This window comes from Apium graveolens, chromosome 3, assembly GCF_009905375.1.
Source record: "Apium graveolens cultivar Ventura chromosome 3, ASM990537v1, whole genome shotgun sequence".
Lineage (NCBI taxonomy): Eukaryota > Viridiplantae > Streptophyta > Magnoliopsida > Apiales > Apiaceae > Apium > Apium graveolens.
Genome location: NC_133649.1, coordinates 257,075,072 through 257,096,276, shown reverse-complemented (window position 1 = coordinate 257,096,276; position 21,205 = coordinate 257,075,072). Strand labels below are relative to the sequence as shown.

Sequence of the window (21,205 nt, the reverse complement as noted above, 5' to 3'; positions counted from 1 at the left end):
CTATAACTCAGAACTTGTATGAGGATTTACTACGATGGGCATTCCTTTTTCGAGTTAAGAAATTATGTTCTGATGACTGTTAAGTTCTGGTATAGGTCTAAGTTCTGATTTCTCAGTCTAATCCTTTACTTGGCTTATCTGTGAATAAAATTTGATAACAGTCTCAGTTCGAACCAGAATATGTTGAAGTGGAAGATTAATAGTCACTATGATTAGGATTAATGGTATTCGTACTTGAACAGTCCACTGTTTCTTGTTTCTTGTGCGGTTCAAACCATGATTCCTCTTTCCAATGAATGTTATTCTTTTTCAAAGTCTAGGGAGACGAGGTAGAATTAATTCTACCTGTCAGCATTCAATTTCTTTGCGTCTCATGGCATTCTCTTGCCTATATAAGCAACCACTTCACATCAGCCTTCCCATCACACTTTTATCACAAACTCACTCTCGTTTTTCACTTATCATCACAAATGGCTGAATTTGGCTGGTTCTACAATTATGGTGATGAGACTGTTCATGTCTTTTTGAATGGAATTCCAACTCCATACCTAATCACCAACATTCCTCACAATCTCTGGATTCAATTTCCAGAGGTTATCAAACGTGATCTGGTGGCCGTTCGAAGAGAACTTCATCTTCATCGTCTCCGCCAGCAAGAGCGAATCATCCGACTCGCCATTCTATTTGTCGAGAGTAGGAAGAAGAAGATGACTTAATCTCGTCTTCTTCCTGTTTTTCTTCATCATCAGCTTTGTCAGGCTTCTTAGCAAGGACTAAGGCTGTTGATGTTAGGATTAGAAGCATTAGGGAAAATCTTGTATAAGTATTAATGTAATTTCCATTTCATAAATGTATTGTCTTGATATATTAATGAAAGTTGTTTTTACTTCAAGATTTTGTCTCTGAGTTATTTTATCTTGTGTTGATAAATCCTGATTGATATTCTGATGACCGTATAAATTTGGTTTTATATTAAGTTCTGATTCATTTTCAGCACTTACTTATCTAATTTATCTTGGTCATTTTCATGTGATGTATTTTTAGAATATCAATGATGCAGTGAAAAATAATTCAATCAGTTCTAACGGTTTAAATTTTGAATTAAAACTGTTTCTCTTGATAAATGGAACGGTTTTTCCTTGAAACTAGGCAACTGGGTAAGTAATGATTCCTGTTTTCTCGAGCCCAGTAACTGTCCGTTATTACTGCATGTCTGACAGGTGTCCAACGGTAACATTTTTGTTCAGAGTATAAGTACAACATAGAGAAGATTTCTTTAATCTTTTATTTTCTTTATATTTTATCTCTCTCCTTACTTTTACTCTCTTTCTCTTTCTTTCTCACGTTGGTTTTTCATACAGACATTATCTCAAACACCTAACAGGCATACTTGAATCTCAATTTCTTTTTCACATGGCACCAAAGGATTTAATCATTGATGGAGCTAAGTTTGTCCCCAATAACTATGCTGCAGTTCTTGATCATACTGAAGCTCCATCTGAATTACATTTTGTGCAAGATCTTCTTGCACATAGTGATGTTGGGTATGCATTAACACAGCCTGAATTCTTTTCAAGCCAACAAGTTCTGAGGTTTTGGAGGACTGGACTTTTTGATGATGGTGGTCAACGTGGAACTCCCAGTATTATCTTCCAAGTGGGTGATTCATCATTTGTAGTCACTCCTGGTACAGTACGCATGGCTTTACATCTTCCAGAAGATTGTACTTTCTCAATTCCAGAGGACTCAGCCCTTCGGGAGTTAATGGCTGAATTGGGATATGAAAAGAGTCTGACGAAACTTGGACAGTTGAAACGGGCTAATATCAGAAGAGAATGGAGTTTCTTCTTTGATTGCATCACCAAAGCTTTTGGGAACAAATGTTCAAATTTTGATGTTATCCCAATTCTGAGTCAGCACATAGGGTATGCTATTATTCATCAAACTCATTTTGATTTTGCAACTGGAATAATTGGTTTTATTGGGGATAGGATGACAGAGGATCGAGATGTTGTTTATTTTGCTAGATTCTGTCAACTTATTTACACTTACTGTACTGATGAACCTCATTTAGTCAGCACTCAAACCCCACCTTTTAAGGTTGCAAAACGATATTTTAATGACCTGGTAAATGCTGATACTAAGAAAAAAGTGGTTAGACCATTACAGATTCCTAAGTCTGTAAAACAGATCCTGGTAAATGCTGATCCTGATACTTATAGATCTGTTTACTCTGATGTCCAACCAACTCCAAACACCCAAAATCCATCAACCTCAGTACCTACCTCTCATTCTACTCAACCTACCCTCAAACATCTCAAAAGAGAAGGAGGATTGTATTGAGAGATGAATCTGATTCTGAGGAATAGGTTTCTTCTAGAGAACCTGTTGTTGCTGAAGCTAAGAAAGAGGTTTCTCAGAAGGATTCTGAAATTGGGGGTTCTAGGCTTCTCAAGAGGCTTAGACGAATGATAGTTCCTGAAACTCCCTAGGAATCCAAGTCAACAAGGAAGTACAAGAAACAGAGGGCACAAAGGCCAGTTTCAGATGATGAAGAGGAAGCAGCTAAGGAAGGGGATCAGGAATCTCTGATCTCACAAGACAAGGAATTTGCTCCAGTCACTTCTTCTCCATCAACTCCATCTCAGGAAGCTGTATCTGACAAGGCTAACTCACCATCTGTGTCTCTTGTTGATCCAGGCACAAGTGCTGATATTGATGTTCAACACTTGGTTGTGTCTGAAGTATTTCTATTAGAAGCTCCAACAGCAAATAATCCTTCCACAACACCTGTTACTGATGCTGTTCAAACTCCAGAGTTATCAACAACACCTTCTCTGCATCAAGATGCTGATGATCAGACTTTAGGTGAGCATCAGGATATGGCTGTTGATCAGAACTTAGTATCAGATCAGCAATTAGAGGATGCTGAAGCCTCCATTGCTACTCACACTGTTGTCTTATCAGAAGATATTGATTCTTTAAGTTCTGATGCTGCAAATGCTGGAGATACTGGTGATGCTGCTCCAACTGTAGATGCTGATGAAGCAGGTCCTTCAGGAGATACTCCTCAACAGACTCTTCCTAAGTCTGAACTGGTACAGAAGTTTGTTACCGGGGTTGCACCAGTACCTTGGAGTGAAACTCCTGCAGGTTAGGAGTGGACTAAGGAATGGAACTCAGTTTCATGTGTTCCAACTACAATACATCTTGCTGAGCACTGGACTAAAGCTGATGAAATGTTAAATTCTGATGATTTAAAAACCCAGCTTAGAGTCACTGCATTGAGTATTAAACATCTACAAGGTCTTCATTCAACTACTCATGCAGAGCTACACAAGATTCAGGAGAACTTTATCAAACAAGAACAAGTTTGGAAAATTGATAAGAAAAAGTTCTTTCAACCTACCATTGACAGGATTGCTTATACTGAGCAAACTCAAGAGAAACAACAAGCTCAGATTGATGACATTCTGACAAATCAAGCTTCTCAGCAATCGCAACTTACTGAAATCCAATCCTCAGTGGAATTACTTATCTCTCTTTTACTACCTGCTGATGCCAAAAAGGGGGAGAAGGTAATTAAGTCCAAATGCAACACTAACAAGACACTACATGGAAAGGATGATGGAAATGATGATCAAGGATACTCTGGAATGGGTAGCGGTCATAGTCAAGGTAGAAGGTTTACATCAAGACAAGCTAGTCACAGGACAAGTTCTGATACTGGGAAAAGAATAAGTTCTGCTGCTGGTAAAAGGATAAGTTCTGATGAACTTCTAGATCTTGATGAGGAAATGTCAAGACAGTTATTTCTTCAAGAAAATCCAGGAATGGACTTGGAAAGTTTAAAGGAAGAAGAAGCCAGACTTAAATCAGAGAAAGTCACATCTAAATCTGAAGCTTCTGGTAAAAAGTCACTTCCAAAACTCAAAGGCATTGTGATCAAAGAAAGGACACATACTGAAGCAACATTGGCTAGATCACAACCACAGATAGATCCAAGATCCAAGGGTAAAGAAAAGGTTGGTGAACCTATCAAGGTTTATGTACCTCCTGAGGAAGAAGAAATTACTGTGAAAAAGATGATCTTGCTCTAACTTCAAGAAAAGTTCTTAAAACAACCTCTGACATGGCTCAAGTTGTTCAGAGTCAAGAAATTATAAGTTCTGATATTCAGAAGAAGCAAGTAACCTCTGACAGAGCTCAAGTTAACTTGATATCAGAAAATAGATCAAAGACACTCCTACCAGGATTCACTAAAGCAAAACAGACTCAATCTTTGAAGACTACTACAAGTGGTTTTAAAGCAAGAGTAGTTACTGGAAAGGAAGCTAGAGATAAAACTGGATTGGGAAGTGCTGATGAAAGAAGAGTACACAACACTACCAATGATCCAACTTCCTTGAGTGAACCAGGTATTGGAGCAACTCCTGAGAGATTGAATCAACTGGAATCTGTACAGATGGTTTATCATACCTACTTGAAAGAATACATCATGTTGTATTTCATGACAGATGGTAGGGTTTATCATATAAGACAAAATGCCATTCCATTGAAGTATTTTGAAGAATTGGAGCATGTACTTTTCTTACTTCAAGTGGATGACAGAATAACAGAGACTGCTGCAAACTACTTAAAAGAACAGATTCAGAGACAGAAAAGGCTTTATTCTGTTAAGTCTGACAACATATATGTTCCAAAGTACAGAGATCATAATGGTGATATTGTTGATATGAAGCCTAATACTGCACATATCAGAACATATCTTGGTATTAAGGGACTTGAATTCAATCTATAGTCTGACAAAGCTTATGTCATAAGACTAGATCAGGAGTTGAGAAAAGCAAAGATCAACGATCTCAGAGCTGCAATCTTTCAAACTGGTGAAGATACTGCAGAGCTTAAAGATGTCAAAAGGAGAATGATTGATGAACTCAGATATGCTGAGAAATGTTTGTTGAAGAACTATCTCAGAACAACTCCTGACATCAGAGAGATCATAAAATGATGAAGCCAAGTCGAAGATCTATAACTGCTTAAATTCTGATATTTATACAGACTGAAGTTGTTATCAGAAGTTGAAATTGGTAAAAGCTTTAAGGACTGTAAGTTGTAGTTATCTAGTCTAATTCTCATGCATTTGTACTTAATGTTTTTGACATCATCAAATATCTGTTAAACTTGTATATTATGTTAATTTACAAGTTGGGGGAGATTGTTAGATATATTTGATAATGTCATGGCTAATATGTTTTATGTTTAGCTTTCAGATCTTATTTGAACATGATAAATCAGTACTTAACTGTTGATCAGTACTTATACTGGAAGTCAGGACTTAAGGATATCAGTACATATGTTATCAGGAGATAATCGTCAGAAGATAGATATCAGAACTTAAGTGCTGAAGGACGATCAGATAAGGACAGTAGCTGATTAAAGGAAAGAAGATCAAGATAAACATAAGAAGAGATATGCATGAAGAAGGAATTCCGTAAAGAATGGAATACTTAGAAGAAAAGATATCTGATTGATATATTTTAGGAAGCAGAATTATATTCCATATCAATTATCGATTATCTTGTAACTGTGTAGTATATAAACACAGATATAGGGTTTACACTATAAGTGTTATCATTATTAGAAGATTATTCATTGTAACCCTAGCAGCTCTCGTGATATTTGTTCATCACTGAGAGGTAACCGTTCCATACTGTAACATAGTTTATTGTTTCAATAAAGTTTGTTTTCTGTTACTTAAGTTCTTAAAGTTCGATTTGAGTGTACTATACACTGTATTCACCCCCTCTACAGTGTGTGTGTGACCTAACAGTTTAAATAAGATATACCATAGTTTAGAGTAAAGCTTTTTATGGATTATGATGAGATCATAATAGTGAGACCTAAAAAGATGATAACTCTAAACTTAAATAGTTCCCGGTCATAGGATTACTAACTGGTAATTAATAATCTGCTAAGATCGGTACATACTATGCTTGCTTCATTATGAAGGATGTCTGTTCTCATAGACATTTGTGTGGTGACACTATAGCTAGTATGTAGGTGCTTATTATAGAATAAGTTCACTGAACATGACTCGCACAGCTGAACAACTGATGGAGTTCACTCACGTGTCAGCGATTGTTCGCAGAGTGATAGTTGTACAAGTATCCTTAGACTTGAGGTCATCATAGTCATCTTGTGTACACTGAACTATGCTTTGGTTTAGTTCTTAGTCTCCAGGGACAATTATTAGGGCTCTTCTGGGTATAGGAATTTGTACACGAAGATAGTGTATGATCAATAAAGGATCTACCCCTTCCAGTGAAGGAAGCGAATGTTCAAGGCTGATCCACTTATGCTAGTTCAGGTTTCTCTGGCCAGAGTGAATGAATTAGATAGGCTTGACACGAGATCCATGCCTTGTATTTAATCGGGACATTGTAGGGTAGAAGGAGTTTATTGTACGGTAACTATTCACTGAATAGGTTCTTGGTATTCTAAGCAGTGAATTCATATTATCCGGATAGTCGCGATATGCTGAGAAGTATCCCTCACGATGTAGAATAAATGTGATTAATTAATTAATCATATTTAATAAATTAGAGAATTTATATAAATAATGATAAAATAGTTTTATTATTATTTATTTCTACTACCGGCTTAATATTGAACCTACAGGGTCACACCATAAAAAGAGAATGATTTAATGGTGGATGAATTAATTAATAATGGCTAATAATTATTTATTTATGAAATAAATAATTAATTGGCAAATTTAATAATTGATTAAATGAGATTTAATTGATTATAAATTAATTAAGAAAAGTTCTTAATATTATTAATTAAGGATTTAATTTTTGGAAATTAAATCAAGAGAGAGAATTATTTCTAAAGTGTTTAGAAAAAGGATTAATAATTATAAGGTGTTTTAATTATTAATGAGAATAATAAATGGAATAATAATAATATTATTTATGGGAAAATTTCAGCTGAAAATTTTTCCTATAAATACACTATTATAGACCCTATTTTATTCTAACCCACATCAAACCCGAAAACCCAAAAAGTTTGGAAAACCCAATTCTCTCCACCTCCTTCCTCCTCCTTAACATCGTTTTCTTGGTGGATACCGGTGGAGTGCTTCACACTTGAGGAGCAACTGCTAAGGATCTCTGATCGTTGTCTCCGAATTATTTTAAAAGATTAGATTTGATCCCTCGAATTTTTATTTCACGATTTATATGCTTTTATTTGGATTTTATATGTGTAAAAGTGTTTTGCCATGCCCCCGCTGCGATTAAAATCCAATAGATAAAAGCTAAAATAAACTTGAAGTAAGGCTTTTATGTATTCTCAGATAAAATGGGATAAAAATTAAAGGTAAAAATTAAAGACCCAATGAGAATTGCCCAAAATAGCCGTTTAAAAATAAAATAAACTGTCAAAATTCTGTCAATTATCCGTCGTGACATACTTATAGACTGTAAGTATATCCGATGGATAGTGTTCAGAACTTTAACGGCTAAGATGTAGACAATTCGACGGATGATAATAAAGCAATTATCCATCGGGTATAAAATAATCCATAAAAGTAATTGATTTTTACCAGGCTCTTCTATTTCGACGGATGATCAAAATCGATGGATAATGAACATCCGTCGAGATGTAAATTTTGACTTAGCCAAAATTTCATCTAAACTTGAAAAATCAATTAAGTTTCTGGCTGCAATACTTGTTGAGTGGCATTTATGACACTTTATAACACTCCATTAAGCTTTGAATTGGTGTTTTTGTACTCAAGTTATTGGTGTTTTAATGTGGTTTCTAGTTATTTTTGCATTTCAGGCAATAATCCGGAATTCAGGTGAATTAGCATTGATTTGGTGCTAATATGGTGTTAGGATGGTGTCCAAGGAATAAAGCTCGTGAAGACCAACTCATTGCAGCAAGAAAAGAAGAAAAAAAGAATTTTCTCCAGAAGGTCGGCGCGCCCACACTGTCATGGCGCGCGCCCGCACTGTCATGGTGCGCGCCCGCACCCGAAGAGTAGAGACACAAAGCGCCCGCGCTGATCAAGCGCGCGCCCATGCCGGGTCGGGATTTCTGAATCCTGATTCTTATGGGCTTTTGATTGGAGGACTTCTACTACGTATGGACTGCTATATATACCTAAATAAAGGTCGTTTTTCAAAAGGAGACTGTACCAGAGCACAAGAAGAAGGCGTAAGAAGACCATTTTAGCACAATTCAACGAAGGCGAAGAAGATCTAATTTATACTTGTGATTCTTTGTTGTAAGTTGTAACTTTAGGATGCTAGTTTTCTTATTCGTGAACCTATACTCTTGTTTCATACTTGGTTTATTATTTATTCAGTATAAAGACTATATTTATTATACCATGCTTTCATTGGAACCCACGTTGATGATGAGTCCGATTATGGGCTAATCGTTATCGTGGGGTTCTAGCGGATTTATTCATGGATTTCTTTAGTTAATTTATTTCGATGCTTTAGTGTGTGGTGATTGTATGATAACCTAATTTTGGTTGTGCTTATTTGTCTTATGAGCGTCGCGAATTTATAAGATAGCGTGTTAATCTTTATGAAGCGAAAGTGAATTTAAGGGTTTAGAACTTGCCATGCTAGCATAGGTTCATGTATTTGTTATGCATGATTCGTAGGTAATTTTAACCATCTTACTTGCCCTATGTAATCACGATAGATAACTTGTCCATTAAACCGTTATATTGTCAAATTCTATAGACATAAAGGGTCTCAATATAATTGGTGTCTATTCAGCTTCTATCTCTTTTGTGGATGTCTGGCAGGATGATATTTGTACAACGAAAGTTGGTGTTTATCAGTTTCGTGTTATCTGATTAGTGTCATCACCATTACATGCTAAGGTTAAGAACGAAAAGGCTATTGAATGAAGTTAGAATCTCATGTTTGTGTCATATATTATTCAACTCTCTTTAATCCTTTAGTTAATGTTCTCTAGTATAATTCTCAATAGTTAATCATAGTATAATCAAAATCCAAATTGTTATTCATCTTAGCATTGAATAATAGCCATATCATTGTTGCATAAGTGCATAAATCACATAGTTAACCTAAACCAGTCTCTGTGGGAATGAACTAGAAATAATTCTATATTACTTACGATCGCGTATACTTGCATGAATTTTAGCGCGTGTTTAGCGACTAACAAGTTTTTGGCGCCGCTGCCGGGGACTCGGTGTTAACTTTTAGTTTATGTGTTTGTCATCAGTGATCGTTAAAGTTCATTGACTCGGACATTGTTACTTACCTACTCTTTTCCTTGTCATGTTTTAGGTACTCTAGCGAGTGTGTATGCATACGCGTTCGCGGGCTCGTAAGAGAACTCTGGATCAAGATGAGGAGGAAGCTGTAGTGATTCAAAGGGAAGTTTTGAGAATGAAGAGAAAGTGGAAGAAAAAGAGAAAGTCGATGAACCAGCTTTTGTAGTGATTGGAGATCAAGCAGAAATTCCTAAGGTTTTGATGGACTATTCTCAGCCTAAGATCAATGATATTCAGTCGAGCATCATCAGACCAGCCATCTCGGCTAACACTTTTGAGATCAAGTCGAGCACGATTCAGATAATATAGAACTCTGTTCAGTTTGGGGGTTCTCCTATAGAAGACCCCAACATGCACATCAGGGATTTCATCAAGATCTGCGACACTTTCAAGTTCAATGAGGTGACTGAAGATGCTATCAAGTTGTGACTCTTCCCATTCTCTCTGAGGGATAAAACAAAGTGCTGGTTACATTCTCTACCACCAGGGTCTATCACCAAATGGGAGGATCTTGCTCAAAAGTTTCTCACTAAATTCTTTCCTATGGCGAAGACTGTTGTAATCGGGAATGCTCTTACTCAGTTTGCACAACAAACTGGAGAATCTCTATGTGAGGCTTGGGATCAATATAAGGAGATGCTAAGGAAGTGCCTACACCATGACATGCCTAATTGGATGATTATAAACTGTTTCTATAATGGTTTGGGCGCTTAATCTAGACCTATGCTTGATGTAGCGTCTGGTGGAGCCTTATGGGCCAAAAGCTATAATGAAGCTTATGAGTTGATTGAGCTTATAGCAGCTAATGAATACAGAATCCTACGCTAAGAATGTTGCAAGACAAGGTAGCAGAAATTCTGGAAGTAGATACAGCTACTGTTATAGCTGCTCAACTTCAAGCTTTGACGATGAAAGTGGACTCTTTGTCTAATTATGGAGTTAATCAAATCACTAGTGTTTGTAAACTTTGTGCGGGGGCACATGAAACTGAGCACTGTGCTATCTCTAGCGAATCAGCTCAATTTGTGAGTAACTTTCAGAGATCACAGCAACAAGCTCCAGCCACTTATCATCTCAATAACCGCAATCATCCTAACTTCAGCTGAAAGCAACAATCAGAATACGGTGCAACTGACGGGTTTCGAGCACATACACACAACGGAAATAGTAATTAAAAACATAAAAACCAGAATTTTCGAAACCCACCGCATGATCCATGCGAAAAATAGATATTTAATTCGTAGATCAGATTGTTTACCTTAAGAAGCTTTACAAATTGGTTGAGTAATGGAGATCCAAAGCTTGTTTAATCACCACGCATCCCGCTCTCGCGATCTATGCTCTATCGGTATCCACACAAATGCCTGAACTCAAGGATTGGATGTGTACTAGCACAAACTCGTTTCTTCTCGCTCTCTCCATCTTCTCCCTTGGTGGCTAGGGTTTTAGTAAAATTCTTGCTCGCAAAATCAACCACACAAGAGATATTATATAGAGAGTATAAAAGCAAATTATAACTCTTAACTAATTAGGAGTTATTATTAATTCAAAATTTCTATTTGTATTATAATTAAGTCTCACTTAATTATTTAACAAATAAATTTTATAATTAATATTAGTAAATTCAAATATTAATATTTATCTAATTAATTAAGTCATACTTAATTAATATTATAAATAATTCGAATTACTTTAATATAATTTAAATCCAATTTAAATTAAATAATCCTTAAAGCATTCTTAGTGTGTGACCCTATAGGTTATTATTACGTTGGCAACAAATTTTAAAACTAATTTAAAATTGTAAACAATAAGCGGCATCTAGTAATACATCATTGCTACCCAAGTAATAATAATTGAATCGATGATCGATTAAACCTTTTATGAATAATGTACAATGTAATATAATCCCTTTAACCAAATATTATAGATTAAACTAGAGGCATGTAATGTGTCATCCTCATCATAGTTTAATCCAAGTTTCCTTGATCAATGAGTAGACTATCATATCAAATCAACATTGAGCGTGGCCACACATTTCATAGTCTAGCTCACACAAGAGGCCAATAATATCACTCCTAAAATAGGAAGGTTAAATCCCATCTAGATCATTCATATTTCTCATATGATTCATAATATACCCAATGTCCACTTTTATCATTACCCGGTCAAGGATAACTTTTAATGGAATCAATGTATATTAATTCTCGTATAGAAATATAATGACTTCAGGTGTAAGGACCATTACATCATTATCACTGTGAGAATTACTTATGACACAACAGACATATAGAATCTCATATTGGGTCTGTCCAGCACCATGTACATATACATCTGCCTGTGTTTTTTACTTTAGTATCACTATACCTATGATCAATGAGATGTGATCATCAGTCAACAAACACACCAGTCTTAATGCATTATTATTGTCCCTTAATAATAATACTCGACTAGGGACCTTTAGGAATATTGATACTATTCTCATAATCTCATTTCTAAGTCACGTACTTAGAGATATAGAATTGCATATCATATTCCAAGGACATTTATTAATCTAACATTTATATCGCAGTAAATTAAGAATTAATAAATTATAAATAGAATAATCGATAGAACATAAACATTAATAATCCTAGTGTCTTAAACTAAAACATCATAGTGTTGTCTCTAGGGCACAAACACTAACAATCTCCCACTTGCACTAGAGCCAATCACCCATGTATCTAATACTCATGGAACTAGTATGACCATCATACTTCTGCTGCGACAAAGCCTTAGTCAGTGGGTCTGCAACACTATCATAACTATGCACTTTATATTTATATCTCCTTAATCATTAATCTCATTAATAAGGCGATATTGCCTAAGGACATGCCTAAACAGTCTTCATGGATGTTTCAAAAAAATATCAATATATTCGGCTTCCAGAGAATCTTCAATGTTCTTGCTGTGAACTATTCAAGCTAACATCAATTATATTTAGACAAAACACAAAACAGACATAAATTCATAATCATCCTTGTTTGTCCAAAAATTAGGTTCAAAAACTATTATCAGTGTAACCCTTTACAATCAGTTCCCTATCTTCTCCATACACCAAAAATAAATCTTTAGTCCTCTATAAGTACTTAAGAATATTCTTGAAAACTATCAAGTGACCCTCACATGGGTTAGACTGGTATCTGATCGTCATTCTAAAGCATACGAAACATCAGGATAAATACATATCATTATAAACATTATAGATCCAATTGATGACGCATCTGGAACTTTCTCAAACGGCCCTTATTATCTAATGATTTATGGGGCAATTATCTTTTGAGATCACTATCCCATGAGACATCGAAACATATCCTTTCTTTGTCTCTTGCATCATAAAATGATGTAATACTTTATCAATGTATGTACTCCGACTAGGTCGATTAAACTTTTCAATCTATCTCTATAGATATTGATCCCTAATATATAGGTAGCATCGCCTAAGTCTTTCACCGAGAAACTATTTCTCAACCAAGTCTTAACAGCCTGTAGAGAAGGTATGTCATTCCATATCTGTTATATGTCATCTACATATAATATTAGGAATGTCACATGGCTCCCACTAACCTTCTTGTAAACACATGGTTCATCTTCATTTTGAATAAAATCAAACTCTTTGACCATTTCATCAAAATGAATATTCATTCTCCTTGAGGCTTGCTTCAATCTATAAATAGATAGAAGCAACTTACAAACTACCTTAGCAAACTTTGGATCGATAAAACCCTCAGGTTGTATCATATATACATCCTGTTAAAGATTCCCATTTAAGAAAGCAGTTTTGACATCCATTTGCCAAATCTCATAGTCAAAGTAAGCAACTATTGCTAACAAAATCCTGATAGACTTGACCATAGTAACCGATGAAAAAGTCTCATCATAGTCTATACCATGAATTTGTTTGAAACTTTTTGCCACTAGTCGCGTCTTATAAGTCTGTACTTTACCATCCATGTCAGTTTTCTTCTTGAAAACCCACTTGCACCCTATAGGTTTTACCCCTTCGAGTGGATCAACTAAAGTCAGTACTTTAATTTGATACATGGATTCCATCTCGGATTTCATGGCCTCTAGCCTTCTCTTGGAGTCTGAACTGTTCATAGCATCTTGGTAGGTGAGAGGCTTATCATTATCCGTAAGCATCATAGCACCATCTTGAGTCAAAAGAAATTCATAATTTCTCCCAGGCTCATGGTGAATCCTACTAGATCTACGAATAACCTGTGTTTCTTGGACATGATTACTTTCAACATTTTGATGTACATCCTGATCTTATTCCAACTCTAGTTCAATATTATCATATGGTTCTTGATCTTCATCGAGATGTATTATCCTCCCACTGATTTTCTTAGAAAGCAGTTCTCCCCTAAGAAATACAGCAGCCCGAGCAACAAACACTTTATTCCCGAAGGATTATAAAAACTATACCCTAGTCTCACTTGGGTATCCCACAAAATAACATCTATCTAATTTTGGTCCAAGCTTGTCAGAGGCTAAAAGTTTTACAAACGCTTCACGTCCCCAAATTTTTATAAATGACATGCTTTGACATTTATCACTGTATATATCATACGGAGTATTTTGAACCGCTTTAGTCGGAACTTGGTTAAGTGTATATGCAGCCGTTTCCAGAGCATAACCCTAGAAACTGAATGGAAGATCCGCTTGACTCATCATCAATCGCACTATGTCCAACAAGGTACGATTTCTCCTCCAAGAATCTCTATTCCATTGAGGTGTTCCAGAAAGAGTAAGTTATGATACACTATCACACTCCTTCAAGAAACTCTTGAAATTGAGGTTTAAATATTCTCCTCCACGATCTGATCGTAAAACTTTTATACTTTTCCCTTGTTTTCTTTTCTACTTCGGCCTTATATTCTTTGAGCATTTCAAAAGAATCGGATTTGTTCTTCATAAGAACCACATATCCATATCTACTAAAATCATCAGTAAATGTTATGAAGTAGTATAAGCCCCATTGCCATCATACGCATTTGACCACATACATCATTATGTATAAGTCATAATCGTTCGGTGGCCCTTTCACCTGATCAGGTAAAAGATGCTTTAGTCATTTTGCCAATGAGACAAAGTTCGCATCTTCCGTATGATTCAAAATCAAACTTATCCAAGTATTCATCTATATGTAACTCAGAAATGCGTTTCTCATTAATATGGCTTAACGAAAATGCTAGAGGTAATGTTTGATTTGAGTCAACTTAGAACATATAAATTGTTAACTAATTGTGCAACATTATAAGTCTTATCATTGAAATAGAATAAACAACTATTGTTTATTTAATTAAAATGAAAACCTTTCTTGTCCTGACAAGAAATTGACTTAATGTATCCGCTAAAGGCAGGCACGTAATAACAATTTATCAAGTTCTCAATCTCGCCTATATGGGCAAAATTAGGTATTGAGTTCCTTTAACTAGAGCAACAACTTTTGCTCCAATTCTAACCCGATACCAGAAGCTTGACCATTACTAGTCTTCTTCTTTAAATCTTCCAAACAAGCTCGACAATTTAACTTCCAATCATCCGTTTATTTCCACAAGAATGACAATCATCTCCTTTAGCAACACCAATATCAGGCTTCAAAAGCCCTTTTGGATTGGACTTTGGTTTGGCACCGAATGAGATCAAATCTTCACCTTGTCTGTCCACTTTCCTTTCCCATTTGCATTCCATGTGTACATCATTAATATGGACGTAATTCATGCCTTTACCGTGTTATTTTCAGCAGTTCTAAACATGCTAAACAACTCAGTGAGTGTTCTGTCTATCTCATTCCTTTTGTTCTTAACAAACTAAGAATAGAAGTTGTTCAAAGATTGTTTGATCAAATCAAGCTGAGTCTCTAGACTATTCTTGAAACGCAAAATATCAAGGTACATACACCTATCATCTTTAGAACATGTGGTCCAACCGGATATCATTCTCCCATTAATGCAAAGTATGGTGCCATATTATTGTCAAATCTTTCTGACGAGCCTATCCTTCAAACATCCTTTGAAGGTGCTCAATCATATCATAAGCATCATTATGCTCTTGTTGCTTCTAAAGCTTAGCACTCATAATTACAAGCATGAGACATGAAACATCAGTTGCATAATCAATTTGCTTCTCCTAGGCATTTTGTTCAGCACATGTTTCATTCTCAGCTAGAAGAAATAAGGGAGAGGTTTGGGTGACATCCTTGAACCTGAGGACAATCCTCAAGTTCTCGTGTCAATTGTGGAAATTATTTAATGTCAGCTTGTCCTTCTCAAGGACTATTACATAGATAAGTTATTTGTCATTTGATATCTACAATATTAAAATGCATAATATGACTTAGTCTATAGATGATCATTAAATTATGTTCAAGTGATTATTTATATATATATACATAATATATATCTCCTACTACTTTTATCAAATTAATAGCCCTAACTATTAATTCGGAAAGAACAGTCTTCTATATCCTTTCTAGTGAGTCAAGATCCATATTTCACCATGCGTTAGGTCAGCTTTGGTTTTTCTCCTAAAACATGATTATTTAGGTAGACAACATTTATCAATCATATCAACAATATAACTCTGGGATAGCTTGGTGGAACAACATTTGTTCATATTTATCTAATAAATCTCGCCAAACTCTATGCCTCTAAGTTCACAATCCTATTGTGATAACTTAGTTAAGTCAAACCCAATAGTCAAAAAGTATCAATATACTTCAACACATCTCCCACGATAGATAGGAGTACTTCGCTTTGGCGAACCCACTCCTGGTCGATCTAGGGGTTAACGCATTGGACTCATTGAAAGACATCTGATCAACTTAATATTAACTTTAGGGTTTTGTTAATTTTAAAACGATCATGATCCCATCATAAAGAGATTCCCAATTTTTTCTTGAATAAAATAATTCAAATCAATATTCTTCAATGGTTTGATTTCCAAGTAGTGAGGGAGTCACAATGGTCTCGCTTAAAACCCACAACCTTACAAGTTCAAAAAACTCGCTTTTGACAAAATCGCCCCATGTCAGAAATAAAGAAAATTTGTATTTTATTCCGTGTTTCATGAACACGAGGATCTCATAATCGTTTGTTCATTTTAAAATCTTGAGTCATTACAGATTTTATATTGTTTAGAAAGCATGGCATGGGTGTCGTATCTAATACATACATCCTCAATCTAATTAAGCATGCATCTTTATAAACTACTCTACACATACATTCATCATATGCTCATATATATGTAAAGTACAATAAATAAACGTGGTTGGTTATGGCTTTATCCTATGTGATCTTCATCAAGCTAATGACAAAGATCTAGGTCAATCTGAGGTGAAAAATAAATACAGGCTAACTATTACATGTCTTCTTTCTTGTATTGCTTCCTTGGATGGCCTCCATGTGAGATTACCCTTCCTTGATCTTCAAATCTTCATGTTTTCATGTACATTACACGAAAAAAATAAAAACTAATCTAATGTACTTACAATAAGAACTCGAGTTACATTCGCGATTTAATAATTACAAGATCAAACGACATGCAAGCCGTATTTAAAAAAACCGAAACCATTAACCTAAGGTCATAAGCCATAACCATCCACCATGCTCAATTAACATATAAGAACATGTTAAAATACATAATATGATCTTAACATATCATACCCATCATGATCTAATCATAAAAACCAAATATAGCAAAAATCAGAAAATTCAAAATTAAATCTGATAACATTAAATCGTAGATTACAGGGTCTAAACGACGTCAAACGTCTTACAGATCAGTCAATGATAGCTTTAGCTATCTGTTTTGTTCAGACGCTCGATTTCATATGAAATAGCATATTCATTTGCCAAAATCAGATACCAGACCCAGATTTCAGCAAATCCGCTGATACGATTCAGAATCGTATCAAATACGATTCTTATAATAAGAACAAACATAAAACATGTATATATCAGTATATATGCAGATTATATAATCATCATATGATTATAAAACTCTCATGAATATCATATATTCAAAAATATATATATACATACGCATATATAAACATAACAACATGTAAAACATACAAAATCGCATACATAACAGTCATGGAATATTGTATACATGTTATCATCATAAAACCAGTAAACACATAAATGAATTAAACACTTTTCGCAAGTAACTCTGATGCCATTGAAGGGTTTCGAGCACATACACGTAACGGAAACAGTAATTAAAAACGTAAAAAACCAGAATTTTTGAAACCCAACGCAGGATCCATGCGAAAAATAGATATTTAATTCGTAGATCAGATTGTTTACCTTAAGAAGCTTTACAAATTGGTTGACTAATGGAGATCCAAAGCTTGTTCAATCACCACGCATCCCGCTCTCGCGATCTACGCTCTATCGGTATCCACACGAATGCTTGAACTCAAGGATTGGATGTGTACTAGTACAAACTCGTTTCTTCTCGCTCTCTCCATCTTCTCCCTTGGTGGCTAGGGTTTTAGTAAAAGTCTTGCTCGCAAAATCAACCACACAAGAGATATTATATAGAGAGTATAAAAACAAATTATAACTCTTAACTAATTAGGAGTTATTATTAATTCGAAATTTCTATTTGTATTATAATTAAGCCTCACTTAATTATTTAACAAATAAATTTCATAATTAATAGTAGTAAATTTGAATATCAATATTTTTCTAATTAATTAAGTCATACTTAATTAATATTATAAATAATTCAAATTACTTTAATATAATTTAAATCCAATTTAAATTAAATAATTCTTCAAGCATTCTTACTGTGTGACCCCTATAGGTTATTATTACGTTGGCAACAAATTTTAAATCTAATTTAAAAACGTAAACAATGAGCGACATCTAGTAATACATCATTGCTACCCAAGTAATAATAATTGAATCGGTGATCGATTAAACCTTTTATGAATAATGTACAATGTAATATAATCCCTTTAACCAAATATTACAGATTAAACTAGAGGCATGTAATGTGTCATCTTCATCATAGTTTAATCCAAGTTTCCTTGATCAATGAGTAGACTATCATATCAAATCAACATTTGAGCGTGGCCACGCATTTCATATTCTAGCTCACACAAGAGGCCAATAATATCATTCCTAAAATAGGAGGGTTAAATCCCATCTAGATCATTCATATTTCTCATACAATTCATAATATACCCAGTGTCCATTTTTATCATTACCCGGTCAAGGATAACTTTTAATGGAATCAATGTATATTAATTCTCGTATAGAAATATAATGACTTCAGGTCTAAGGACCATTACATCATTGTCACTATGAGAATTACTTATGACACAACAGACATGTAGAATCTCATATTGGGTCTGTCCAGCACCACGTACATATACATATGCCTGTGTTTTTTACTTTAGTATCACTATACCTATGATCAATGAGATGTGATCATCAGTCAACTAAACACACCAGTCTTAATGCATTATTATTGTCCCTTAATAATAATACTCGACTAAGTACCTTTAGGAATATTGATATTATTCTCATAATCTCATTTCTAAGTCACGTACTTAGAGATATAGAATTGCATATCATATTCCAAGGACATTTATTAATCTAACATTTATATCACAGTAAATTAAGAATTAATAAATTATAAATAGAATAATCGATAGAACATAAACATTAATAATCCTAATGTCTTAAACTAAAACATCATGGTGTTGTTTCTAGGGAGGATAAGAAGATTCCCATAATCTTGGGGAGACCTTTCCTGGAGAGCGGCTGAACCTTGATTGATGTGTAGAAAGGTGAGCTTACCATGCGAGTGTTGGATCAAGATGTAACTTTTAATGTGTTCAATGCGATGAAGTTCCCTATGAAAAATGAGGAGTGCTCAAAAGTGGAAATGGTTGATTTTGTGGTTACTTCAGAACTTGATCAATTGCTAAGGTCCTATGCCTTACAGAAGGCCTTGTTGTGGAATTTTGATAGTGAAGATGATGAATGGGATGAGCAGTTACAATTTCTGAATGCTTCTCCTTAAAAGAGGAAGATGGATATGCCTTTTGAATCTCTTGGAATGGAGGAGCTGAACAAAACTCCTAAGCGCCTCAAGCCATCTATTAAGGAAACTCCTACTCTTGAGCTTAAGCCTTTACCTGAACATTTGAGGTATGCATTTTTAGGTGATGCATCTGCCTTGCCTGTTATTATTGCATCTGACCTTTCAGGTAGCGATGAGGAAAAACTCTTAAGAATTCTGAGAGAATTCAAATCGGCAATTGGATGGACGATAGCAGATATTAAGAGAATCATCCCTTCTTATTGTATGCATAAAATTATACTAGAGGAAGGTAGCAAGCCTACTGTTGAGCAACAAAGAAGGTTAAACCCTATCATGAAGGAAGTCGTGAAGAAGGAAGTTCCTAAGTGCCTGGATGTAGGGATCATTTATCCCATTTCTGACAGTTCTTGGGTGAGTCCAGTTCAGTGTGTACCAAAGAAAGAAGGTATGACAGTCATTGCTAATGAGAAGAATGAGCTCATTCCTACTCGAACAGTCACTGAGGTGGAGAGTTTGTGTGGATTACAGGAAGCTGAATAAGGCCACGAGAAAAGATCACTTCCCTCTGTCGTTTATTGATCAAATGCTTGACAGATTGGCTGGGCATGAGTACTACTGTCTTCTGGATGGCTATTCGGGCTATAATCAAATTTGCATTGCTCCAGAAGATCAGGAGAAGACTACTTTCACTTGTCCATTTGATACTTTCGCCTTTAGAAGAGTTTCTTTTGGGTTATATGCAGCACCAGCCACATTTCAGAGATGCATGATGGCTATCTTCTCTGATATGATTGGTCAGAATGTGGAGGTGTTCATGGACGATTTCTCTGTGTTTGGCGATTCATTTGATGAGTGCTTGCAGAATCTAGGCGACATTGTATTGAGACCAATCTGGTTCTCAATTGGGAGAAATGTCACTTTATGGTGCGACAAAGCATTATTCTTGGGCACAAGGTCTCTAGTAAGGGTCTTGAGGTGGAAAATCTAAAGTGGGGGTCATTGAAAATCTTCCCCCACCAAATTCTGTTAAAGGAGTTCGCAGTTTTCTTGGTCATGCGGGCTTCTATAGGCGGTTCATCAAGGACTTCTCAAAAATTTCTAAACCTTTGTGCAATCTTCTGGAGAAGGATGTCCCGTTTAAGTTTGATGACGAGTACTTGGATGCTTTTGAGTTCTTAAAGAAGAGTTTAATCATTGAACTGTCATAACTGCACCTGATTGGAGTGAACCGTTTGAAATGATGTGTGATGCAAGTGACTATGTAGTTAGAGCAGTTCTTGGGCAGAGAAAGAATAACATATTTCATGTGGTCTACTATGCTAGTAAGATCCTATATGGTGCTCAGCTGAATTATACTACTACGGAGAAAGAAATTTTGGCTATTGTCTATGGTTTTGAGAAATTTCGATCTTATCTGCTTGGGACGAAGGTGACAGTTTTCACTGATCATACTGCAATTTGATATCTCGTCTCAAAGAAGGACTCGAAGCCTAGGTTGATTAGATGGGTTCTTTTTGCTTCAAGAATTTGAGTTAGAGATCAAGGACATGAAAGGTACTGAGAATCAAGTCACCGATCATCTCTCTCGTTTAGAGGATCCAAGTGCAACTTCACTGGACAAGACATTAATAAATGAGTCTTTTCCCGATGAGCAGCTGTTTGGAGTGCAAGAGAAAGAACCGTGGTTTGTAGACATTGTGAACTACCTGGTGAGTAATATCATGCCTCCCGACTTGTCGTACGCTCAAAGGAAGAAGTTTCTACATGAAGTGAAGT

At 35.4% G+C, this 21,205-nt stretch overlaps 1 non-coding gene across 1 annotated transcript; it reads right to left on the bottom strand.

The window, feature by feature from the left end:
* Nucleotides 1-9,883: 9,883 nt before the first annotated feature.
* On the bottom strand, nt 9,884-9,990 carry LOC141715737 (small nucleolar RNA R71). Its single transcript, XR_012572488.1, has one exon. It is a non-coding gene; the product is annotated as a small nucleolar RNA R71 (small nucleolar RNA).
* Between the last annotated feature and the right edge of the window lie 11,215 nt (nt 9,991-21,205).